The 27,250-nt window shown below is 48.0% G+C and overlaps 1 protein-coding gene across 2 annotated transcripts in view; it reads right to left on the bottom strand.

The window, feature by feature from the left end:
- FAM49A (family with sequence similarity 49 member A) overlaps nucleotides 1–27,250 on the bottom strand; it is a 101,194-nt gene that overhangs the window by 61,106 nt on the left and 12,838 nt on the right. The window lies entirely within an intron of this gene.

Below are 27,250 nucleotides of genomic sequence, written 5' to 3'. Positions count from 1 at the left end.
CTTGGTTCTCCCACCAGGGCTCGGTGAAAATCCCACTTTCTTCCACCATAAAACTTAGAGGGTCAGGCCAGTAGAACGCTGAGCCTCTCCCAGACTATGACTCTCAGGTACTTCCAGAATGTTCTCCTACCCATGTTGATCCCTCTACTCATTTACAGATGCTCACAAAAGTACCCCAACTCCCAACATGCATCTTTAAGGATACAATCATCTGGTTAAGTTGAACAAACACACAAATAAATGACCCTAATCATAACCTAATCATGCCTCAGCGCTAATATAACACTGGAGTTCCAGGCTTTTGCTGGGGACCAGGAGGGGGCAGGGGACGTGGAGTTCCCTGACAGGCAAGCCCAGTCCCCCTCACTCTAGCAGTTCTAAACTGACTGTGTGTCTGGAGAAGCTAACAAAAAGTACACTTGTGTCCTGGAGTAGCGGCCAAAGCTTCTGGAGAGTTTTGATGTCATCGATCTGGCTCTGGTCCATGGCCCAGCATTTCGGTAACTTGTGATCCTAATCCAGCCCTCAGCATGCCCCACCTCCTTCCATCTGAATGATTTGGCCGCAGACGCTCTGCCAGGGAGGAGGGCCTCGCTCTGAAGATCTGTCCTTGATTTCGTAAATTATTCTCCCCACCATCAAACAAACATAGGACAACACAAAGTAAGCATATCCTTGAGAGGAGTCCAAGCTTTTTGAAGTGATGGCTGGTAGTTTCCTGACTGAGTCACCCGTGGGCCAGATGTCCATCAGAGAGAACAGAGGTCGAGCAGGGAGGGACACTGACAACTCCCATCTCGGGTCCCCATGAGCACAATCTCACACAGCACACACCAACGCTGGTTTGCTTCTCCTATCTGTGGCAGGGACTGTGGCCGCTGCTGTTGCCACAAACCCTCTGCTCCATCCTGACCACCAGGAACCCTGGCTTCTGTAACTCACAGCAGGCAGCAGAGCACTTTGCAGAATCTCATGTTTGGTCATTTTTAGAGAGGTACAAAGCAGAGGGGCAATGGTCACCATTTTGAAAAAGGGAGCAGCTGCAATCCCGAGACTATGAAATGACTTATCCAGGGTCATACAGCAGAATCAGGACTACAACCGGCATCTCTTGACCTCTAGTCCAGTGACCTGGGACACTGTCACTCTATCTATATAGTGTCACCATATATATATATAATGTGCCTCTGCCCCATTCAGTGGAGGGACTGGTGCTTAGAATAGTTGCACGTCTTCCACTTTAGAATGTCTCTGGAAGTGGAAGGACAGGGCAGGGACAAACCAAAGAGAAGGCAGATGGATAGTGAGGAGGCCAAGCATGGAGGACCTGTTCCCAGCATCCAGGCTGAGCAGCTAAGGACTCTGGAGCCCCCAATGCAAGCAGACCTTGCTGCAGCCTCCTTCCTACCAATAGCACCAGTCAACATGAACAAATATGAAAGGGCAGGTTTTTGGATCATGAAAACAGCTCCCATTCCACAAGCACCTACCGTGCGTCAGGCATTGTTAAGCACGGGAACCTCTGGTCACTCCTGAAACCTCCCAGCAACTATGCTAGGTAGGCATTTTTCTTGGCCTTTTTATAGATAAGGACACTGAAGTGGTCATCCAAGGGACTCAGCTCTTGAGTGGCAGGTAGAGCCAAGATTTCAATGCAGACAGTCTGGATGGAGTTCCTGCTCTCAACAACTATATAATCCTCTCCCATAGGGCAGTCACATTGAAAAAAAAAAGAGGGAATAGTACACAAGGAAAGAAAGGGGGAGGCTTACACAAAGGCAAATGAGTGTAAAGAGATAGAGGATAAAGCAAGGAGACTGGGAGCAGATGACATCTTCATTCAAAAGGCAGAGGAAGGGAAGATGTTCCCCAGGTGGGGAACACTGAGAAGTGGGCACAGCCTCGGGGGCCCAGCCGGGAATCTCCACCCTTCTCACTCTTGGGTGGTAGCCCCCGAGTCAGAAAGCACCAGTAAATGACATTCTGGCCTTGGTGTTTACACAGCACTGCTCATGAGAGGTGGAAGTAGGTTGGGCCGAGGAGGGTCAGCGACGGGAGAGTCATCAGGGCAGGTGGGAGGGACGAGGTCTTGGGAACCTGTTTTCTATGTCATTTCAGAGGGATGGACCCACCAGGCAGGTGGGCAAGTAAGACTCTGCCAAAAGTCCTCACCTCAAACAGTGCACACACTCCCAGAGACAGGAGGCTCTGAGGACACTGCCTGCTTTCAGCCTCACAGTGACCTGGGGAGCCAGGCAGGACAGGGATCATCCTTCGCCATGTCACAGATGGAGAGACTAAAGTCAAAGTAATATTAGCCATGAAATAATAATAATAATGACGTGTCATTTGTTGGCCGCGTATACGTGTCAAAGAATACGCTAGATGCCAGACATGGGTTATTTCATAATTGCACCAATTGCTGAGGTCTCTATGATTATTCTCAATTTACAGTCCAGACAAGCTAAGTAATTTCCTCAAGGTCAGAAGACTAGTAAGTTATGAAGAAGGATCTAAGCTGTTATCTCTGACATTTTGGCGCATATCTCACCTCTCAGCAGCAGGTGCTATGAGACAGAGATGTGCCTTAGCCCCAGCTCTGGAACAACACTACCCCACCTCCAACCTCTGAGCGATCGCAGCACACAGGTATAGGTTCTTGTTTAAATACATTATCCACACTGCATCTATACTAAGTGCACGTACAAAGGGACACACAATTAGGGTGACCATGTGATTTATAAGCCAAACCTGAATACTTCTAAGAGTGAAAGGGGGCATATTAATAATGCCTGTGGGACAACAGGCATAAAGCAGAATTGTCCCAGGCACGCAAGACATATGGTCAACCCTAATATAATCCACAGCCCCATGGGGCTGGTTATTTTTACGCTTAGTTGTGTTGGACTTTCCTGGACGACCCCCTGCTTTCCAACCCACATAGATGCCCCTCTGTGACCATTCACTCTCCTTTGCTCAGCAGAAGGTCTTCTAAAGCTGTTGGGCTCATAGACCTTACATATAAAACAGGCTGATGTAAGTTGATTAGGAATCAGTCATGCCATGATTTAAGAAAAAAGGCAGGACTAGTTTTAGCAGTACATTTTAAAAATCACCGTTGGGTTCCCTGTGTCCTCACACCCAGAACCTGAATGTGCCACTGGTCTGATTACCAGCCAGTCCCCTAAACGGAAGGGCTCAGCGGCTCACGGCGGCAGCCTGTGACAGCTGGACAGGTGATCAGCATGTGCGCAGCTGTCCAGCCCCCCAGGAGAGATCAAGTGCACCGACAGGCACAAGACCCACTTCCTCAAGGGCAGCAGGCATGGACCAGGTGTGGGGGTGCAGAGCTGGGATCTGGGGGGTTGGATGGGGGAAGGACTCGAAGCCTGCTTCTATTTTACTCCTTCCCTAAGAATCTGTTTGCTTAAGAACCAGGCCAGGAGGAAAAAGAACCTGCCGTCTTTTCAAAGCAGGAAGTCAGTCTTGAATCCGACTCATAAATCAACACAGGTAAAGTGAAACATTAATGAAAGGCAATGGCGTTAGTTGGTTCTCCGGAGAGACCATTCCCGGTATGCATTTAATCAAGGAACATCACAGCCCTCGTAGGCCAGCGATTCCGGACAGCTCTAGAGAAGCCCGCTGGCCCGAGAAGGCTCTCCGACGCCTGGAGAGGCTCGTGGAGGCTCTGGCCTCCTCCCGCAGTAATGCAGAGAGCAAGGCCTGTCATCCACTTCAGTACAAGCTTCTGCGAGTGATGATATTTGATAAATAGGTGAGGCCCTTCTTTCTAAACTAGGTCACATTTACAGGTTGTGGGGTGAGGGCATGGACTTTTGGGGGGCCACCCACAAACCCACTACTGCTATTGGTATTATCATTACTACTATTAATATGATTATTCATGCAATTCAGGGGGCCCCCGAGTTCTAGAGAAGAGGATGGATTTGTCTAATGCCACCCAGCTCACAAGCAGAAAAGCCAGGACTAGACACAGTTCTCCTGACTGATTCTGGTTTCTTCCGTCTTGGCATGTAGACTCTTCTGCTGGGAACCCAACCCAAAAGCAGCCCAAAGGCCAGAGGGTGACTTCCCACAGTGCCAGGGCTCAGGCAACCCTACAGCGACCATCAGAGGTCAACGAGTAGGTGATGGGGTGATGGTGGTGGGATAAACACGTTACTCTTTGCACTGTGCACTGACCATGTGCGAGGCACTGTGCTGCACATCCCGTGGCCCTCATATCAATGTTACTGCAAATAGCAGTGCCCCCCTTAACCTCTACATGCATGTAAGGACCAGGAGAGCAACTCCAAGAGAGGCTGAGTGAGCAGCCAAGGTTGATGGTGGATGGGGGGTGGAGTGTGCCTCTGATCCCAAGTTCAATCTCTAACATTCACACCTGGTGGATGGGACACCATGTGCAAGGGCCATCGCCAATGGGAGGCCAGAGCAGAACCAGGACGAGAGCCCAGGTCTCTACCCCCGAGCTCACATCGCTTCCATTTCCCAGGGCCGTGGCTTCTCTATCTGTCCTCTTTGTTGCACCGGAACAGAGATTAGGTAATTCCTCCACGTGGCTGGCAGGAGGATACCACCTTCACTGGCTGGAACCCGCCAGAAAACTGCTCGGTTTTTCCAGAAGTTCGCATCTCACTTTCTGAACACAACTGCCACTGCGGTCCACTGCTCTTTGCGAAGATATTTCACAGGGTTGGTCATGCCAACCAGAGGTCCCCCTCTGGGGAAGGGGGGCAGGAGACACTTTTGAAACTGAATGCGACCAGCGGTGCCTGGGTGGCTCGGTTGGTTAAGCATCTAACTCGTGATCTCAGCTCAGATCATGATCTCAGGGTTTGTGGGATCTGTGCAGACAGTGCTCAGCCTGCTTGGGATTCTCTCTCTCCCTCTCTCTGCCCCTCCACCCCCCTCAAGATAAATAAACCTAAAAAAAAACCTGAATGCGACCATCCTCCTCTCCCTGACACCTCTGAGTGTCCCAGACAACATGGGCATTTTCATCTTCCCTCCTCCCTTCCCAGGCTGCAACTAGAGGAATGTCACCTCTCTGGAAGAAAAGGGGCACAACTTAACAGGTTTGAGCAGCAGATGACAGCAGACCTCTATTATAATGCCATACAAATGGGAGTCCAAATCCAACAGGGATACACTGAAGTCCAGAGGGGTTCTGGTTTTGGTCCTCACCCTACCAGTTCCTGATGGTGCAATGCGGGGTGAGTTGTTTTCCCTTCTGAGCCTGCTTACTCACGTGAGCCTCAGAGGTGACGTTCTCTAGCTGGTACCATTTCCCAATTAAATCCATTTTTCTAACATGTCACGGGAAACCCAAAGCACATTTAACCGGGATGCTGTGAGGCTGGCCATCCTTCGCCTTGTGGACAGTTTTGTGAAGACACACTTTCACGAAACTGGCACACGGGAAAATGGGGCATTTCTATCATTCTTAGTAAGTGGAGAGGGTCAGAGTCAACATGGGGAGGAATGATTGAAATCCTACCTTCGGCAGCTGGGAGACGGCTTACTGTGAGGGACAATGGTCACACTGGCCTAGGCAGACAAATACTGGGGACATGCTCAGACAATAGCACAGCTGCTCCCTTCCTGTGCCTCCCGCTGTGAGGCAAATCAGAAGCCACACATCAGCATTCAGTGCTGTATTCATCCTCAAGACTCAGAGGGACTGTGCCTTCCTCGCTAGCACGGGGCTCCAGGGGCTAGTGCATGCACCTGCTATTCGGGGCCCCAGGCACCCTACACCTCGCCAAGGGGAAATGCCAAGTGGCAGCTGCAGATAGGAAGATGGCCGGGATAAGAACCGCACAGGAACCGACGACAAGAAAATGTGTGTTCCCCGTGAGAACCACCACCTTTTACCAGAACCACTTTCCTAATCTTAGAGTTCAAGTCACTTCATCAAAGGGCCATTTACGTAACCATCCTTTATGTAAATTCTCAGTTTAAGCCCAATGTGATTTACCGCAGTTTTGTGGGCTTTTTGCCCAATTCTCCAGCCTAGACTTACACCTCCATATGTCTCCATCCTTCCAAGTCAGCAGCGGCCCCACCTCCTCCATGAAGTCTTCTCTGATACCCTTCTGACCTTTCCACCTCTGAACTCTCACAGCATTTTCTGTCTGTGCCACTCAGCCAGTGCCCATGGGAATACCTGATCACGTTTTGACTGGACTGTTGAACCACGCCCTAACTGGTTCCATCCTGCCTGGATTCTGGCCCTGTGTTCTGTAGAAAGAACTTTCTGAAGCACATGCTTGATGATGAGTCTTCTCTTCAAGCACTTCCCACCACCTTCAGGGTAAATTCCAAATGCCATATCATGCTCCCCACCGGTGGGGCTACCCACATTCCTGTCATAACGAACTACTTCCCAAGGTTATGTAATGAGGTGGTGTCCAAGATGGAACAAAAACGAGGTCTTTTGATAACCAACTAAGGCTTCTCCTCCCAGTCCCAGCTCAAGTTCAGGTCTAAATCTAGACCACAGAGAAGAAGCATATGGCACTGAACCATGGCCAAGGTGAAAAAGCCAAGACCAGCTAAGTCCTTAGGCTGGATGAGCCCATACTATTATGACAACCAGCCAATCCTTCAAGTAACCGAGTGGATGAGTACACCCATGAGGCTCAGACATAAGCTGGCTCTCTTTTCATGGGTGTGGAAACTGAGCCTTACAGATGTCCAAGTTCATATCTGGGCTAAAAGCCTAGCCAAGCTCCTACTCCTTATCTTCCAGAATGGTACGTCCAATAGCCCTGTAGCCATCACTATCTTGTGATCACTTGCGATGTCTGATGTTGGCCAACAACACTTAGTTCCTGTTCAGGAGCTGATTCTGTTCAGAGGATCCTGGTTTTGGCCTCTCTAAGGTTTCTGCTCTAATATCCTGCAACTCCTCAGGTGGAAAGACTGTGGAACAAATGTTGGTTTAACAGAAGAAGGAGAAAATTCCACTCTAACCATCATGTACTTATCCAAAGAGGTGATCAAAGCCCTCACCGGATGAATGCTTCCCCATGGCACTTTCCAGTATATCTGGTTTTGGGAGAAGAGGGGCAGGGGCAGAAGAACAAGGTTCTTAAAGGATGGTTACATAAATAGCCCTTTGATGGAGTGACTTGAACTCTAGGATTAGGGGCAGAAGAGAACAAGGCTACCTAAACAGAAGGACGCGTCGGCCCAGTGGTATCCTGGCACCGGCTGCCCAGAACCAATCATACGAGTCTCCTCCCAATGTTAGTGACGTCTTTGGAGAAGGAACCAGCCACGGTGAAAGCACTTATATTAAGGAAGTGGCAACCTCTCCTCATGAGGTTTGTTCTGTTTTTGTTTTTCCCAGAGAATCAGTTACTGAACACTTACAAGCACACCACTAAATGGATCCATAAGAAAGACACTGGGTTGGGGAGACAGGAGATTTAAATAACTTTAGCTCTCTCCCTGACTTACTGTTGGAAAGGCAAGTTTCTTCCTTTCCTGACCCTCAATTCCTTTAGCTATAAAGGGGAGCAAAGATCCATACGCGTCACTATATAAACTAAGACAATGGATGTAAGGGTGTTTCGGAAAATATAAAGTCTGAGGACATATTTGGCGATGTCAGTAGGCATTTTTGGCTGTCATGGCTGGAATGTGTGGGATGCTACTGGCATGCACGGTAGAGGTGAGGGATGCCTCCGGACACCGGAGAGCTTCCCCCAACAAATACTTTTTTTTTGCCCAAAATGTCAGGGGCGCCCAGGTTGAAAAACCCTATACTAAAGATATGCAAACACAGTGGCCCCTTCAAGTTCTGTAAACACATCAGCATCCAGGAGGAAAGTTAAGGGGACCTGGGTCAGTTCGCAGGAACCCTAGATGGCGGATGGGTGCAGAACATGGAGATGCAGGCGACCGCGAGAGAAGACAGAAACAGAACCCACCGCTGGACACAAAGTACATGTCCATTAGTGGTTTGTAGGAAAAGCGAATGGGTCAGAAACCATGGTGTGCTCTCTCCAGAAAACCCACCGTCCGGTGCTCACACACACACACACACACACACACACACACACACACACACACATGCCTCCCAAGGCGACACCAGGAGGAGGAAAGTGACTAGCACAATTTCATCTCCTCTGGGAGGGAAATGGTGTCAAGTGCCAGCCCTGGAGACTCAGGTTAGACAAATAATCACCAGTCTGGCGATCAGAGCACCCGTGGTCAGAAGAGCAACTTTATTTAAGTCACTTTCTAATAGGAGTTGAAACATCTTGAAAGGTGAGGTTTTCAACCCTCCTCTGGGGAGGCGATTGTTAAAAACACACAGCAGGCAGCCTTGCTTTCGACACATTCAGAAACCACTTTTTTAAGAAGATCCTTTTATCCCTTGTTACCACATGGGATTGAAAATGCATTTAGCACTAGCCGCCCTAAGCGGAAACAGTGTTGGGTAAGAAATAACCCAGGCGTTGCGGCAACCGTGGGGAGCCGAAACCGAATCAGAGCAAGTGAGCACAGCTCAGACCTCGCAGGGAAGAAAGCGATGATGTGCAGGGTACCAACTCTCCCAGAGCCTCTGGGGCCTGGAGTCAGCAGGGCTGGGGGGTAACGATGAGCCACAGGCTTTCTTGGAAGTCCCCCTCGAGACTCCCAACTCCCTGTCCTTGCGCTGGGAGAGGCGGCCAATTTCTCAAGGAGTGGATGACAGCACAGAGGACCTCCCTCCATATCTCCCTGAAGATCTGAATCTGACCATAAACCATCTGACTCACAAAGCCCTTTAATTAAGAGCCCAAGGGTTCAGAGATAATTCTAGACATGGCAGGACCCAGTCGCTTCTCAGGCACCAGAGCTGTGAGCAGAATAATGAGGGTAATTTGGCCCTTCCTGGTCTGTGAATGACAACTCACTCAGCTATAAATTAGACTCCCAGAATGCCAGAGCAGGGAAGCCACCTGGGCAACCCTCTGCCCTCCCCCCGCCCCCCTGCACGAGGACCTGGTGGCCCAGGGGAGGAGGCAGGCTGCCCCAGGCCTGCTGTTGAGTTTCTTACGGACTCTCAGTCCAATGCAGTTTTTTGAGTGCCCACAAAATGCTTTGGTTCAGGTCTCTGTGCTAAACTCCAAGGCTACTTGGAGCTCAGGAACAAGCTGGTTACAATCCAGGCAGAATTCATAGGATGGGAGCAGAATGGCTTCAGGGAAAGAAATTTCAAAACCACTTACTGACAACCAGGTCTGCCCTTGGCTGAGCATCGCCTTTTCCACCCCTCGCCTCTCATTCATTTCTCACATCCACACCCTGGCTGCATGGATCTCACTATGCCCGTAAGGGAGATAAGGGAGCCCAGGCTGAGATGAATAAGGAAATGCACCGAAGGCCAAACAGCTAGTGATCTTTTATTCTGATGCTTATGCCTTGAACAAGTTCTCTCCTTTTTTAATTTAAAGTTGTAATACCTACAGCAAAAATATGATGACTTACTTCTTCAGTAATGGTAAAATCTTTTTGATATATGTACTTTTTTTGAGAGAGAGAAAGAATGTTCGTGCAAGGTGGGGGAAGGGGACAGGGGGTGGAGAGAGAGCAAGAGACAGTGACAGAAACAGAGAGAGAGGCAGAGAGAGAATCTTAAGCAGGCTAAATGCAGAGTGCGATGCAGGACTTGATCCCACAACCCTGGAATTATGACCTGAGCTGAAATCAAGAGTCAAATGCTCAATCGCTGAGCCACCCAGGCGCCCTTCATTTTGCTATATTTTTAATAATCCGATTTATTGGATTGGAAGCTGGACTTTTCATACTACTCATGCTCAATATTTCTGAATATCCTTTAGGTGCCAACTACCTTATAAAACAATCTCTTGTTATTAAAAATTAGCATCAAAATACAACCTCCCTCATTTTTCTGAGACAGATACAAAGGCTCAGAGAATTTAAGTCAATTTCCTGAGATCACACAGATCACCCGTGAATGACAGATATGGGATTCTCACACAGGTCTGTCTGAATCCTGTGTTCCTTCTGTCCTAACAGCCTGCTTCTCTCCCTTAACTCTATTGACTCAGTGCTAAGTCAGACACCACAGATCCTAGTGATCAACCTTCTAAAATGTGTTAGCTGAACATAGTAGCAAAGGCCTGGGTCAGTGGAGGTAATAAATGAAGCAGTGATGGTGACCTCATCTGGGGTCTGAAAGCAGCCACACACCTGAATGGTAGGTACACAGTCACCAAACCTTCCCTAGTGGGCTGACTCGCTGTTTAGGGTGCATCCAGAGGGACTTTAACAGGGAGAAGAATCCCACCAAGGTCACTCTGCAGCCTACTGGGGCCTTTCTGTATCTCCTCCACTCTGTGGTGAAGATTCTGAGAACGAAGTGTGGTGCCTCAATCACATTTGTCAGTAGCTCCTGAACTACCAGAAAAGAGAAATTCATGAAACAACTATTAAGACTACAGCATGGTGGGGGCACCTAGGTAGCTCAGTAGGTTAAGCATCCCCAACTCTTGATTTTGGCTCAGGTCATGATGTCTCACAGTTTGTGAGTTTGAGCCCAGCATTGGGCTTTGTGCTAGCAGTTCGGAGTCTGCTTGGGATTCTCTGTCTCCCTCTTTCTCTGGACCTCTCCCACTGGCATTCTCTCTCTCTCTCTCTCTCTCTCTCTCTCTCTTAAAAATAAATCAACATTAAGAATTCTAAACATACAGTATGGCAGTTGCTACAATAGAAAACATGGGCTGATATGGGAGAACCAGTCATAACCCACACGGTGGGAATCTGGGGGATTAAGTCATCATAGAAGGGCCTGAACAGAGTCTGGATCTACACAGGTCTTAGTCATGGAAATGAGGAGCATGAGAAGGGCAGTGGGAAGGGAGGGGGCTTGGGCACACATTCACGATGAGGTCATACACAGGGACAGAGGCGATGAAGCTTGTGAAGTAAGGAACACCATGTGGTTGGGTATGGCTGGGATCTAAGAACATGATGTGGTGTAGCAGGAAGGAAGCCTGGTCGGAAACTTGAGACAGGAGCTGAGCCAGAAAACAAAGGTCTAGTGAAGCCTCATTAAGGAATCTACCCTCCAAATGGCAGATGATCAGAGGGTTCATCTTTTATTATTTGGCAGTGGCAGAGTGATAACCAATGGGGTTGTTGAGATACGTGTATATTTCATGGCTCCAGTGACAGAGACTCTAGTAAATTACATCTCCACTCTAGCTTTCAATTATTTCAACCTCTAAGATGCTAAAAACATGGTATGTCCACCACATCCCAAAGCATAATGAGAACAAAGGGAGATAGTTAATAAAAGGATTATTAAAGATTAAAAAAAGATGAGAAGGCTGCATAAAGAATTGCACCTGGCTTCTCTCAGGCTATGTAAGGGAGAGCCCAGCTCCATAAAATATCCACCCCAGTGGAACGAATAGGGAGGGAGATTATGGGCTCCAGGGCAGAGAACACCGTTTCTGCAGCCATAGGAATTCTTATCTGGACACCCTACTCAGTCCTGTGCCTGGGGGCGCATCGTGTCCTAGGTGACTATACTCTGGGCAAACATTCTCCTCCCTTTGAGAGCTGTAAGGAGGCTAAGGACCAAACACCAAGCACCGCCTTTCCCATTTACCCAGTTAATATCTCAAATTTCAGATAAAAGAGTTATTTCCATAAAGCCCTTCTTGAATCTTAGAAAATACACAGATGGGTAAAGCACGTCGGATAGGCAGACATTGGCAAGGTCTTTGCCATAAAGGGTGGATGCAGAAATGTCCAGTTCAGTGTCTCCTCGCTCAGTCAGCCCTGGCCGGGTGACTGTCAAGAGTCCAGCCAAAATCAGGCAAGTGAAAGCCAGAGCAGGCTGCCCCCTTAAAGTACCTGGAGTGCAGGACGGGTGTGTGGGGGACAGAGCTTCCTTCCCAGGGGAAACTGAGCAGTTTCCAATCACCTTTATTAGCATAACATTGCCTCACGCATTTCGAAGAAATGCTTTCCTTTTCCCTCTCAGGAAGAAGGCAGAGACACAAATGGCTACCACCGAGGGAGGAAAATGTCTGTAAAATTTAAACCATGGGGCATTTGTTCAACACTCCTGGGTAATGATGTCTCTTGATATATATAATTCATGATAGCCTTAAAGCTTGGCCTACTTCTGACACAGAGATCATATATTTTAGAGAAGTCAGGGAAGGGGAGGGAGAAAATCACTTTTAAATTGTTCTGCTATACTTTGCCTTTTGAGTAAAGCCAGACAACATTCTGGACCATTCTTTTCTACCATAAGGGCTTCTCTTTAAAGCTTAAAAAAATTTTTTTTGCCTCTTGTAAATTGAAGCAGCAGCATATCATCCAGTTTCAGTTTTATCTTCTGTAACACTAGATAAAAGATGAGTCTGAATCCATCTGTTAGCACATACAGGCTGGAAACTGTGTGAAAGCGCTCTCTCTCTCTCTCTCTCTCTCTCTCTCTCTCTCTCCCCAACCCTTTCAGAAAGGGGGAAAAATCCACACTTTTAAAAAATTTATCATCAGCAATCCTACCCAATGCCGACCAGATAGCAGCACTTTTATCCTTTTATGGGCAGATTCAGGAGGAAGCCAGACTGCCACTGAGGCTCTTCTCCCTCCGCTGCCACATGAATTGGGATGCTGGGACTGGCTGCAGCCCAGCCTCTTCCCCCACAGCCTGGGGTTGCAACCTCACGGAAATCAGTGATGACCCCCCTGGGTCTGAGCCCACTGGTGCTGATGCTGGAGAATCGCAGGATTGCGGGAGAGTTTCTGTCCTCCAGTACAAAGGCGAGGCTCCAGGGGCTGGTTGTCCTGGGGAAAATCAGCAGGCAGGCTGTCTGGGCCCCATCTGGGTCCCTTGGCATTTCCTACAACACTGGTCCGGGACACCGTGTATTGCCCTCTCTGGGCTCTGAGAACTGCCCTTTGCCCAGCAAGGCGGGAAATGCTGTGTGCCACTGATCAGACCGATGCAACATTATTAGATCGGAGACTGGAGGCTGGAGGTGGCCTGGAGGGGTGCTTGCACTTCTCCAAAATGTCTCCTCTCTAAAATTACCCCCTTCCAGGGCGCACAGGGCAAGCGCAGAGCACTGGAATGCCGGGCTCCTTTGTTTCTTAAATGCAGAGCCGGTATTAATGGTATGAATCATGGAGTTCCCAGCTTCATGTCATTAATGAGGTGAAGCTCAAGCACTCACGTTCAGAGGAGGATGGGGGTGGAGGTGACAAGCACGGGTGACCAGGGACTGCCTAGGCCACTGCACTTCAGAAGGCCCATGTGTGTTCTCATTTTAAGTTTGCTTATTTATTTATTTTGAGAGAGAGAGAAAGAGAGAGGAGAGGGGCAGAGAGAGAAGGAGGGGGAGAGAATCCCGGAGCAAGCTACGCATTGTCTCCGTCAGATTCAAACTCCCAAACCGTGAGCTCATGACCGGAACCAAAATCAAGAGTCAGAGGCTCAACCGACTGAGCCACCCACACTCCCCAAAGGCTCCTGTGGTTTTTAGGGATGGCCCGGAGCCCCACCTACACGCCAGGCACCTGGCCCACTTCAGGGCCTTGGCCTGCAGCTTCTTACTCTGCAGAGGAGGCTCACATCGCCCCTCCCCCTACCTCCCACCGCCGCTGCTGCCCTAATTTAGGTCCTTCTTATCTTTCTCCTGGACAGTTCTGCACAGGCAGCCAGTGGACTCTTCCTGGAGCTGCCCAGCCACTCTTGCGTCATTCCATGGCTCAAAAGCCCTTAATGATTTCCCCATTGACACGGAAATAAAGCCTAGCCTCTAATTTCTAAGACTCTCTTCATCAGGGCCTGGCCAGAATTCTAGCCCTCATTGCTCACCCACTTCTCTCTCTCCTTCCCACACCCTACCCCGCAGCTCGGGGTCCCCTCTCCAGCTGCCTCACTGCACACCCTTGCTAGAGAGTTCCCTCTGTCCGATACCGTTTTTCTCTTCACTTTACCTTATTTCCAAATCCTGGTCATCCTTCAAGACCACATTCAAAGGCCACTTTAGCCATTGACTCAACCTTGACACCTCCAGGGAAAATGTCTCTGTCCTCTGAACTTTCATGATTTTATCATACTTCAATCACTCCCTTTTGCTGTAACAGGGCCCAGACATCTTGATTTTCTCCCGAGACTGTAAGCTATCTGAGGGCAGAGGAGTGCCCAGCTGACTTTAACACATTCATTCTATCTCGAGAGGTCTTGATAATGTAATCCGTGTTCGCTAGCCTCACCTAAGTAAATTAGTGTGGAGGGCTCCAGGATTGCAGGCAGAAGCTCTTTTGTGGGGGCACGGCCATTCGAACAGGTCATGTGGCTGCTGGCTATGGCCTCATTAAAGCAGAACACGCCACTCAGAAGAGGCACGCTGGGTGGGTGGGGTCACAGTGGACCACGGCCAGGACCTCCAGGATGCTAAAGCTAATGGTCAGTTCTCAGCCTCCATCATTACTAGCCCATCAACTGTGACACAATTGCATCATCGTCCATTCCCGAAAGTCTTATTTCCTTGCCCTCTAGATCACAGTCTCTTACTGCTCCTCCTTATTAGTGCTGCTCCTTCTTAGTCTCTCTGGCTCGTTCCTTGCCTTTCTTCCAAAACTCTTTATGTTGGCATTCCTTGGGACTTAGGTCTTTAGTCTCTGTCTTCTTTTTCAGGACTCACCCCTTTCGTGACCTTCTCCAGTGTCATGGCTTTAAGTGTCGGCTCTATTTTGTTAAATCTCAAATCTCTTTTTCCAGCTTGACCTCTCCCTTACTTGCAATAACCACAGCCTATTCAAAATCTACACTTGGATGCCTACCTCAAACTTATCGTGGCCCCAGATTGAACTCTCGGTCTCTCTCCCGATGCTGCCCCCCTCCCACAGCCTTCTTCATCTCAGCTAATGACAATTCCATCAGTCTAGTCTCTGAGGACAAAATATTGAGTCATCCTAGCCGCCTCTTATTTCACGCACCACATGCAATCCTTCCGAAAATCCTGGCCTTACCTTTAAAATATATCTGGCATAGATCAAAATGTATTCCCTTTACTCTGCTCTATTTTTTCCCATTGCCTTTTTGACCTTCAAATATACTAGAAGGTAATAAATATCACTTGATTACCTTTCCCTGATTTATTATGATTATTACTTTATTATCTACCTTTTCCCTCAAGGATGTAGCCTATCCCTGGAGTTTAGAACTATGCCTGGCACAAAGTAACCATTCAGTAAATATTTGTCCAATGTTTGAATGAATGACTTTAGCCAATGATCTCTGAACTGTAGCTTAAAAAAATAAACATCATTTAGCCACAGAGAAAGGCATCTGTGGGCAGGGGAAATGCTAGCAGCAAAGGCCTCCAGATACAGCCTTCTCTAATGTTTTAAGACTCAACAATGTCCCCAAAGCCTGCCTGAATTATGCACTACCACAGAAGAAGCTGACTTGAATAGTCTAGACCAGTCAAAGAAAGGTTCAATGGATTTCAATGGATAATTATGCTTTTTTGTAAAAAATATATATACAGTTGTGGCACCTGGGTCACTCAGTTGGTTAAGCGTCCGCCTGACTGTTGATTTCAGCTCAGATCATGATCTCACAGTTTATGAGTTTGAGCCCTATATCAGGCTCTGTGTTCATGGTGGAAAGCCTGATTGGGATTCCCTCTCTTTTCCTCTCACTCTGTCTGCTCTCTCTCTCTCCAAATAAATAAATAAACTATATATATACATACATATATATATATGTGTGTATATATATACACATACATACATATATATTCAAATTGAAATGAAACCAAAGTTGGTAAATAATTGTGAATAAACATCCCCTCTGCAATTTTATTTGCATTACACATTTTTCACATTTCCTCTCCCAAGAAATGACAATGACAGGTGTCCCTGGCTCTATCTGTATTCACCCACAATTTGATGTCCTACGAGTGTATTTTCAGGACCAAGCCCATGTCAGTCTTGCTCCCTGTGATTCCCTCAGTGCCCACCAGGAATAGGACTTTCAAAGAATGTATTCAATTAATGAAGACATGAATAAATGCCTTCTGAATGTCTCCTGCCAGGTCCAGTTCCACGATAGAAGACTATATTCTGGGAAACAATTCTCCACCAGACTTGTCCTCCAGGCAGAAAACACATTAGCCCTCACCTGCCCCCAGCGCCTAGCACGGTGGCTGGCTTCCAGGAAGTATTTGATGGATGTAATGCCTAAAAGTCAAGTTCACCTACCTGCAGGACGAGAAGTGGTGAAGGGCCCTGATATACGTCCCACTTGCTGGCTCTGCGTGCCAGCACCTCAGCACGCCCTGGTCTGCTGCTGCGATCTGACCCGAGGTAGAGAGCAGGCGTGGGGCCAAGTGGGATACTGTGCATCTGCCCCACAGAGAGGTGACAGTGGGAACCAGAAAGCCTCTCTGCACCAGGACCAGCCCCTCCAGTGTACAGGCTGAGTCACAGAGGTCTCAGTGTTTGCATCTAGAGAAAGGACATCTTCTCAGGCTGTGGTGAGGATCTGCAAGGGCCTTTGAAGGCTGATCTCGTGATTTTAGCCTTGGATGACCATTTCTTCATTGGGCGCTGCCTGCCCGTCCCCCAGTGAGCTGCAGCTTACCATGCAATTCAAGAGGCATCCGTCAAGCGGGGGCTGTGGCTTAACCACGACTCTCTGTGACAAGCTTCCCCCAAGCATGTTTTCTTCGCAGATGTTCGTGAAGAGACTTGCCATTACCAAACTCAGAAGCATGATTAGGGACTTGGGGGCCTGATCAGAGTCAGGAATTAACTGGGCTGGAGAAGCAAGTTCCTTGGAGGCCACACTTAGATAATCACACATGTTATAAATCCCTGCATCACTGCACATGCTCTCTTCTACCTTTGGTAGGGGGGTGGTCTTTACCATGGAAGGGGGTGATTACTTCTATGGGAAATAAGGAAGGAGAGCAGAAGCCTAAAGCAGGATGTTCACTGACTGCCTCACACACACACACACACACACACACACACACACACACACACACACACGGAGCTGCAATGCCCAGGCCTCCCAGAGACCAGCAGCTGATTGGATTTCTCTCATAAATGCAGGACTTCTCAAGGAAACTGATTAACATCAAAACAAAAAGGTATAAATTCCAGTTTTCATTGTGGTAGAAATCAGGGGGGCAAGGCATTCTTGCATCTGAAAATCACATTTCAATAGGACTTGTAGATGCTTCAGGGGACAAGGGGAAACAAGCAGAACACATCCACGAGAGCAAGCGTCCTTTCTCCCGGTAGGCGGGCACCTTTATGACCAGTAACAAAAATCACTCATGACTTATGTCTGGCATTTATTAGCCTCCAAGTTAATTAGTTCACATCTTCTTGGCTTGTATATGTATTCAACAAACAGCTATGATCCAAAGGATGTATCCGGGGCTGGTGCAAAGGGTGTGGGACTTGGGGCCAGAGGTTTTGACCTCAACTAAAACCATCTTGAATGGGTGCCTCTGCTCTTCAGGCCTGTCTCTTGTCTCATAAAATGAAGCCAACATGCCACGTCCACCTCACAGGGCCGCCGAAGTGGAAATGAGCCCCTGTGATAACAGACTTTGTGTGGTATCTGCTTTGTCATAGGCTCCCCTCAAAATGTGCTGACCCTGAATTGAAAGCCTGGTAAGTAAATGCCACTCTGTCACATGAACCACGTGTAGCTCTCTTCTCGAAGCTGCTGTATGATTGGAAAGGAAGATGGGATATGTTCACCTATGACTCCAATCTAAGGGAGAAAGTAGTCAGAACTCTAAGATGTCACAAAAAGAATGCCCTGGAAGGTCAAACACAAAGCAGATGTTATTTACAGCCAGAGACATCAGGGAACTTTCTGGAAGAAGGGACACTTGATACAGGCATATGCCACCATTTATTTGAAAGGTTATGGATGATTATTCATTTATACCTTAATACATAGGAAAGTCCAAGCCAGTATGCTTGCTAATGTGGAGGGGATAGGAAAGGAAAGAGAACACGACAGGGACCTTGGCCCCAGACCATTTCTAACCCTGGTGGGAAGATGTCATGTGTGTACACACAGGTCCACACACATACACAGGTCCTTTGTCTCTGACAATCTGTGACAAATGTTTAGGAATAGCTCAGAAGTCTGGGGCCATGTGGGGCAAGCAACAGCGTGTAGAAAGTCTCTAGGAGTGACCAGTCAGCCCTGGCTTTTCCCCTCTCTGGGCATCAGTATCCCCATCTGTAAAATAGACTGACTGGACTAAATCAGACTTTTCTCAACCATGTGGCAACAATGGGCTAATGGACGCCCCAGTTGTGGGAGACAGCTGGTGGGCGCCAGGTGGCCAGAACCCCCCACCCCAGGTCACTTTCCTGTGGCCACAAGCAGCTTCATCCATTTCCTCTGCGTGCTATACAAATGGGACCATTTTCCACGTGACCATGACATAGGCCATTTTAGAAAATCCCTATTCCAGATGATCTCAGAGACTCTTGACTATCTGATCAACCTATCAAGTGGAGCTTGAGCTGTGTCCAGAAAACGAAGGACATCTGATTGGCTAAGAGCAGTCTTAGGAATCGAGAGTAGCTGACCATGCAAGGGGAGCATGATCCCTGGCAAGTGAGCTCAGGCCTCCCTGCAAGACCAAAGAAGGCACATCTACGACCGAAGCCTCCTCGCTGCAGCTTTCAATTTCCTTTATTTGCTTTTATATTTATCACAATGGCCTCTGTGATGGTCAGTACCATGTGTCAACTTGCTGGGACACTGGGCACCCAAATACCTGGTTAAACATTATTCTGAGTGTGTCTTTGAGGAGGTCTCCGCATGAGATTAACATTTGAATCAGTAGGCTGCATAGGGCACTTGTGGGTGGGCCTCACGGGATCCTTTAAAGGGCTAAATAAACACAGGGCAGAGTAAGAGAACTTGTACTCTCTGACCGGTCTTTGAGCTAGCACATTTGTCTCCTGCCTTCCAGAAGCTCCATTAGCTCTCCTGGTTCTCAGGTCTTTGGACCTGGTCTAGAACCACACCATCAATTCTGCTGGGTTTCCAGCTTGCCGAGTGCAATCTTGGATTTCTTGGGTATGCACGTGTATCTCCTATTGGTCTTCTTTATCTGGAAACACACTAACCCATACCAGGTAACAGGGGATGTGTTAATTTGACCAAGCTATGAAACCACATCTGATATAATCTCCCTTCCAAAAGATGCATTATAGCCATTAACTTGTGTTAATGCAAATTAGGAAGCAGAAATTGAGCTTGCCTGTACCATCATAGTTGATAGGAAGCAGAAACACTTAAATACTGTCAACCCTGGAACATGGGTCTGAACTACGCAAATCCATGTATATGTGGATTTTTTTTAATAGCACAATTCTGTAAATGTTCTCTTCCTTATGATGTTCTCAGTAATATTTTCCTTTCTCTAGGTTATTTTGCTGTAAGAATACAATACATAAAGCATAACATACAAAACATGTGCTGACTATATTATTGGCAAAGGTTCCAGTCAATGGTAAGCTATTTATAGTTAAGTTTTTGGGGAGCCAAAAGTTATATACAGGGACACAAACTCCTCAAGGGGTGGGATCTACTAACCCCCACTTTGTTCAAGGGTCAATTTTAATTAAGAGATGTCTAAATTTGAAGCAAGCCGGGGGCGCCTGGGTGGCTCAGTGGGTTGAGCATCAGACTTTCGCTCAGGTCATGATCTCACGATTTGCGTGTTTGAGCCCCATATCCGGCTCACTGCTGACAGCACAGAGCCTGCTTTAGATCCTCTGTCCCCTTCTCTCTCCACTCTTCTGCTCATTCTCTCTCTCTCTCAAAAACAAAAAAAAACTTTTAAAGTCTAAAAAATAACTTTGAAGTAGGTCTGGGGTGTGTTCTGAAACCCAAAAGACCTTGCTTAATGCTGGTTTTGTCACTTACAAGTGACCTGATTGCAGACCAGCACCTCAGCCTTCTCAGCTGCTCGAGCTACCCTTGCAGAGGTATTAAAATAATCCTTTTAATAAAATTAGACCCAGCTCAGAGCTAAGTGCACAATGGGTGCTCAGTAAATGCTGGTTTCCGTTCTCCCTGTCAAAAACCCATTCCACAAGGCCCTACAGGTCCTGCTCAACTTCTACTGCCCCCCCCGACCCCTCCAGCTTCACTTACTCCCCCCACATCCTGCCCAACTTCTCCTCTTGTCTCTGAATTGGCCAAATACTCTCTCACCTTCTTTTCCTTCTGCCTTGTCCAGTCCACCTCTCCGTGCAGACACGGAGAAGGCTCATCTCCCACTTCTTTCAGGAGCCTGCTCATCAGACCACCTTCTCCAAACCAGGCATATAGACGGGCACTTCCTTCACTCTCCCCGCCTCCACCATCCTGCCTACCGACTACTCAGCACCATCGCTTCCCACAGGGCTCCCCACAGCCTACTGTAGTGCGTGTGTGTTGGCATGTGGGTTTGTGTGTGTGTGCATAAAAGATAAAACCTAGGGTTTCACTGGGTTCGCAAGGATATAACAGGTGCTCAATAAGTATTTGTTGACAGATTGACAGAATTAGGAAATAAATGAATGAACGAACCTAGCTCAGTCAACACGGCCTTGTTGCCAATACCCGTGAACAGAAGTATAAAGAGAACGCATTCAGTCTTGGGTAAAAGCTGAAGACAGGGTGCTCATGGGAAGAGCTCGCCCACCAGGGAGCCCAGGCTTGATCACCCTGAGCTCTTCTCCCTCCCAAGCCACCGGATCATTGCAGAGCAGGCCCTCCATACGGGTGGCAACCTCCCGCACATACACGCTTTGTGCCAGACTGTAAAGGTTTTTATAAACACAAGTCCTCAGTCATGTTGGCCCAAGCTAGGGCCAAAGTGCCCTCAAAGCTTGATGTGATCCTTACACAGTCGACTGCTACCCTGTGCAGGCAGAGAGCACACACTCTAGATCGGCTTCCGGTTCAAGTCATGGCCCCTCCATTCATCAGCTATTATAACCAGAGCCCCTGAACTTTAGTTCCCTCTTCCATAAGATGGGCATAAATAATAACGTAAAGTTTCCACAGCTGTTGTGAAGAGTAAGGGACACAATGTAGGTGGGGACCAACCTGAAAATCAGTGCCCGTGCACCCTTGAATGACACACATCAGAGCTGCACACAGGATGTCCTACTCCACTAATGCTCACAGAAAGGGAAAAGGATTACATTGTAAATAAGGCCTCTGTTTCCTGTTATTCCTAAAACACAGCATTCTAAAAAATTTTTAATTATGTTTATTTATTTTTGAGACAGAGAGAGACAGAGTGAGAGCTGGGAGGGGCAGAGAGAGAGGGAGACAGGATCCGAAGCAGGTTCCAGGCTCTGAGCTGTCAGCACAGAGCCCGATGCGGGGCTCCAACCCGCAAGTGTGAGATCATGACCTGAGCCGAAGTCAGATACCCAACTGACTGAGCCACCCAGGTGCCCATAAAACACAGCATTCTAAACAAGCTGTTTTCTTTTGCTAATACCTGCTCTCTCATCCTGGTGACAAAAGAGTTAGATGTTGAAACGGATTCTGAAATTTCTGGACACTCAGGATGAAATTATTTAAATTAAAGCTGTCAGAGAAAAGGTAGATCTCAATTACAGAATAAAAAGCAGAATGACACTGCAATTGTTTCGAGTTTTGCAATACAGTTCACACTGGCCTCTTAGAACACTGTCTACGCAAGGTCTCGGGTGGGGGCTGGAAAGACAGGATCGTTTGCAAACACCCCCAGAGGGTCTCATGCACGTGGGATGCGCCTCCGACCCTGTGGAGCGTCTGGGACGAGGGGGCCTGCCTGCATTTCATCCGGAGCCCTCTCACCTGACAGGGTCTCTGAGCACAGTTCTTGAGCTGCCTGTCACACCTAGAGGCGCCACCCCTTCCACAGACAAGCGGGCACTGCTTGAGCCACACCTGAGACAAAGATGAACAATGTCCCTTTGGATGTCCCTTGTGCCTCAAATGAGCACTGCCTCAGAAAGCCCTTGGCCAGAATCACCTTCACAGCAATTTGAGGCTCATGACCAGAACTAACTAGAAGTCCTGCCCAAACAGGGAGCCTGGAGGGTCCCCCTGACCGCCCAGGCTTGGGTACAACAGTGATGAAGACCCCGAACCCAAGGAGTCTTCTAGTCTTTGCACCACATCATGAGATTGTTCAAGAAAGGCGCATGGCCGCATCTGCGGCAGGACCCTCCCCTCCTCACTGCCCATCTCACTCCCTCCCTCCGTGGGGTCCCACATCCCAGCCTCCATCCAAGACCTCATCTCTGCTTTTGCTCACCCTTTAGGGTTGAGGCTGGACAGAGCCACTCATTAAAATGGATCATGAACGTCCTGAGTGCCCCCCCTATTGCCAACCGTGGCTCCAAACCCTTTCTATACATCACCCCATTAGCTCCTCACAGCGCCCCGGGAGGAAGTGCTATTATTATCCATACTTTGTAGACGTGAACGAGACACAGAGAGGTTGAGTAACTAGCCCAAGCTCACACAGCTGGTGAATAAAGCAGTGGCCCACGTCCTTTGCACAGCCTCTTGCCTTGCCCTCACACCTTGGTGTCTTGGGGTTTTTTCTCTAAATATAAGAGACTTCCAGCAGGACAGGGTAAGGACGAAAACAGAAGACAGGAAGAATCACATGTGCTTTAGAAAGCCCCTAAGATGCAACAATGGTCTACAGTACTAGTATTACTGGTCCCTGACAAGGACAGTGGATCGTCAACAATTTGGGGACCTTGAGTTATGTTTGCATGAGATTTCTTCAATGTAATGGCTCAAGTTCCAACATAAAGGAATAAAACACTTCAGAGATGTAATTATGCTTGAATTTGAGAAATACACTGATGCACCTGTTTATCCAGTGCATTGCCAACTTTTCTCATCTTCTACAGACAGCGGAAACTTAAATCATATTGGGCTTTTGAGTGCCCAGAGAATTAGAGCAGCTGTGACCTCACTTCACTAAAATATCAACATGACATAGAAGCTCAATATTATTCTACTAAGAATCTAACACTCCCATCTTGTTTTATAGGTTCACGAGGCATAGGGTAGGCTGCATTATTTTCTCAACTGTAAAAAGATTATATTGCCTTTCTTGTTGCAATGTGGCATGCATGTACTAGTCCCGTCCCATGGGAGGGGGGCACAACTGATAGAGGACTTGGCCATTTGCCCTGTTTAGCAAAGGGAATGTAAGCAGAATAAAGCAGAAGCTTCAAGAAGCATGTCAAGCTTCTGCCGCCTTGCTCACTCTCTTTCCCGTTATGACCATGACACTCCCAGAAGCACCTGACCTGTCGGTCCAGGTGGCAGATCAAGAACCATGGAGCAATACCATGTAAGCCAACCCGCATCTGCTGATATGCGGCACAAGTGAGATGCTTCTTGCTTCTAACCACTGGAATTTTCGGGCTATTTCATACTGCCGCAAAGCTGGTTGATACGCCACATTATGGCATATAAGATCATTTCATATTCACTGGTATTAGGTTGAGGACAGCAAAAAGGAATTACGTCCATTTTATGGATGAGGTCCCCGAGACCTAAGCGTGGCCAAGTGACAGTGGAGAATCAGACGGCAAAGAGCAATGGAAACAAAATCATAGGCATTATTATATAGCCAAGTGTGATTACAAACAGGACTGACACATCATTAGGGGGAAAATCTCTTCTGCAAACTACACTTTGATTAAAACACTAACAAAGCATGCAGGCTTCCCTGGTCTCGGGGCCATTTCCTGGTATCAGGGATGGTACAGCCGAAGAACAAGAGATATGCAGTGCAGGAAATGCAGAACGAAAGGACAGAGCTTTCATCTGCTGGAACCGTGCGGGGGGCTAGCCTCCGCTCTTCTGCTCCCAGGCCGAGGGGCGCCTTGGGGTCTTACTTAAACTTCAGGGACAACAGCTGCTCTCCTCTGGCCGTGGCAATGCTTCCTGGGCCTCCAGAGAAACCTCGCAGCAGGCACACGTCCCGTATCCCCACGGTGCCCATCACATGCCTGAAGCCAGCCCTGGGAAGAGTGTGTTATTTCACCAGGAAATAAGACCATAATGAAACCCTGACCTTAAAACCTGGTCAGGGAGGTAATAATTCAGGACAGAGGCACACAGGATCCTGTTTGGAGTGACTAATTTGATTTTCTGGTTCCTATTGTTTTAAATCCAAACCTATTGTTCTTTGTCTTTGCTTTATTCTCTTCTCTCCCCCTTTATTTTCACTTTTTAAAAAAGCTCCTTTTCAACGGGAGTGAGTGAGTCACCTTAATTACTGATTTAGACATATTTCAGGCCAGCTTTACGCGCTCTGTCCCAGCTTACTGACATATATGGAAGGTGGTCTTTAACAGCCGATCTCTTCACCAGAAAGCTCAGTTTCCAACAGCTATATTTGGGGGTCTGGGAGGGTTGGCACCCTGCAAGTTGCTTCTCATTCACACTGTTGGTTTCCTACTTTTGACCCAAGCGAGGCTGACTTCTGACAGGTTCCTCCCCACGCTCTACCCACAGAAGCTATTTTCATACAGCACCCAAGACTTTTCATATCCTGAGCAACCTCCTGGCCTTTTTCTTTCTTTAATGTAATATGCACCAAAGACACAATCAGACCCACAGCATTTAGGTACACACATATGGGTGTATGTTTTCAAAAAAGTTGCGCATTCAATTGCAGAAACCACACACGAATATAATGTCAGGAAAAGCCATTCTGAAAGCTGGGGAAAGCCCACATGGGCAGTTGGAGATATTCCAGGAGAAGCAAAGCTTGTAACAAAGCAGCTGTGAGCAAACTTGAGATTTCATCCAAATCTCTCACCAGATACCACCTGGCTGACGGAACTCACTTACCAGGCATGGAAGTAACACCTTGAAATTGGTAGAGAGCTTTTAGCTTGTTTTCAAAGTTTGTTATGTTCATGATAACCCCAAGAGGGAGGACTACCAGGACAGAAGGTCAAGTCCACCAACGGGGAGGAGACGAGAGCCGGGCACAGTTGTGACTTGCCTTAAACAGGTCACTGGCGGATACAGAGCTAACTCCCCATTCTTTCAATGTCACATACTGTGAGTTTTTATTCCCCCACTGTTATTTTTTTTAGGTTTCCTTTTAAATGTTTAGTTTTGAGAGAGAGAGAGAGAGCAAGAGGGGGAGGGGAAGAGAGAAAGGGGGACAGAGGATCCAAAGCGGGCTCCACACTGGCAAAGGCAAGCCTGATGTGGGACCCACAAACCATGAGATTATGACCTGAGCCAAATTCAGATGTTCAAACAACTGGGCCACCCTGGTGTCCCATTCTCCACTTTTAAACATTTGCAACACGCATCTGAAGCTCGGACATTCAAGTGATCTCATTTCAAATGCCCTGAAGTAAAGCTCTTCTAGAAGTTCCCCATAGAATGCAGGTTCCGTGAGGGCCACGCTGATCTTTCTACATAAGCACCTAGCACGGTGTCTGCACACAGTCCGTTCTCAAAAAACAAAACAAAACAGAAGAGAAAAACCAAACGTTGTTGAACAGTGGCAAGACAAACTATTCTTTTTCCTACTGTTTTATTCTTAAGCAAACCCGCCACCTAACAGACCAGCTGTGAAGGAGTTATCATCCTTCCTAACTCTCATTAACAAATGCTCCGCAGCATCATACCTATGTCAAACACACAGTGACACACTCATACGTCTGGTTGAAAATACAATTTTGTCAATGCCTTGTTGACATCTCCTAATGGCTTCCCACAGAGTTTAGGATATCTGGCTTCAATCCCACAGTCCCAGCCGCCCTTGCTTTGACCCTACTGAGCCACTTTACCAAGTGCTATGAGTTGGGCCAAGTTGCTGTAAGTCTCCCTTGCCCGGAAAATGCAGGATTGCAATCGGAAGCAGATGATGAAGGTGGGAGCAGACAGCCACGGGCAGCTCCTGACGCTGGCATGCCACCGGAGTCCCCATGCTTCGGCCCGGCCCTATTCTCTTAGCCTATGTGCTCTTCACGCATTCTTTCCCCACCTCGGAAGCAGCCCAAGCCTCTCTGAGAGCAGTGTTCCACTCTGAGGGGAAACTCCCTACCAGGGAAAATGCTCTTTTCTCTCCAGAAAGGTCTCCAGAGAAGAGGCTTGCCAGGTTCCCAGGTCCCCCACCCCCACCCCTGCGATCCTCTAAGACAGCAAAGTGGTGAGTGTAAAGTCCTGGCGGGTCTCCTGACAGGCTCTGAGGGTTTCTCGAGGCTCCCGTTCCAGCCTGTGGTCACTCTGGGTCATCCTGCTAATCCCTGGGGATTTCTGGGGAGGCCCTCTTCCTCCTGACTCCAGTTAACACCCTCCTCTCTGCAAATTTCACTTCCAACTTTTTCCTGGCACCTTACTGTCTCCCTAGCAAGCCCATCCATTTGATGGCTGTCCAAAAAGGAACTGCCTAATTGGGGTTTTGAAGCAGCATTCCTTCAAAATAACTATTTTTTTAATCAGAAGAATCACAAATCATTTTTAATTAGAACACTTGGCCTTAAAAAGAAGAAGAAAAGGAGCAGTGTTATAAACACAGCCCTCTTCCTCTCCCCTAGGCCAGTGTTGAGGGCTCAGGATGTGAAAACCATGGATAAGCGGCCTTCCCTCCAGGGTGCACAGGGCAGTGTGGGGACAGATCAGGGGAAAAGGTGACCATAAAAATACTGCAAAGGCTCTCAGTCAGAGGGACGCCAGGAGGGCAGTGAAGTCACAGGCTAGCCCCAGGCTGTCTCCCTGACATCTCTGCTGGCCAATGCCCACCTGTCCACTTTGCTACAGACTCCAGTCACCTTGCTGCTCCTTCAACGGGCTGGCACGTCTACCCTCGCTCGCTCTCTTCCTGGACCACGCTTTCTCTAGCAAGCTACACGGCTCGTTCTCTCACTTCCTGTAGATCTTCCCTCCTCTCACCTTTCAGGAGGACTTCCCTGATCACCCAACTCCAAGTAGCAACTCTTCCCCTAACTTCCTCCACTCTCTCCCTACCCTGTATACTACTCTGCTTCATTTCTCTTCATGGAACCTAGGACGTCTAACATCATCAGTTTACTTGTTTACATGTTTATGGCCCATCTGTCCCCAGTAGAATAAAGTTCACGGGGACAAATTTTCGCTGCTTCACTGTGAATCTCCAGAAACTGACACAGAAGAAGGCACAAA

The sequence above is a fragment of the Suricata suricatta genome, chromosome 4, assembly GCF_006229205.1.
Source record: "Suricata suricatta isolate VVHF042 chromosome 4, meerkat_22Aug2017_6uvM2_HiC, whole genome shotgun sequence".
Lineage (NCBI taxonomy): Eukaryota > Metazoa > Chordata > Mammalia > Carnivora > Herpestidae > Suricata > Suricata suricatta.
The sequence above is the reverse complement of the archived record's forward strand: the minus strand, read 5'-3'. Positions and strand labels throughout refer to the sequence as shown.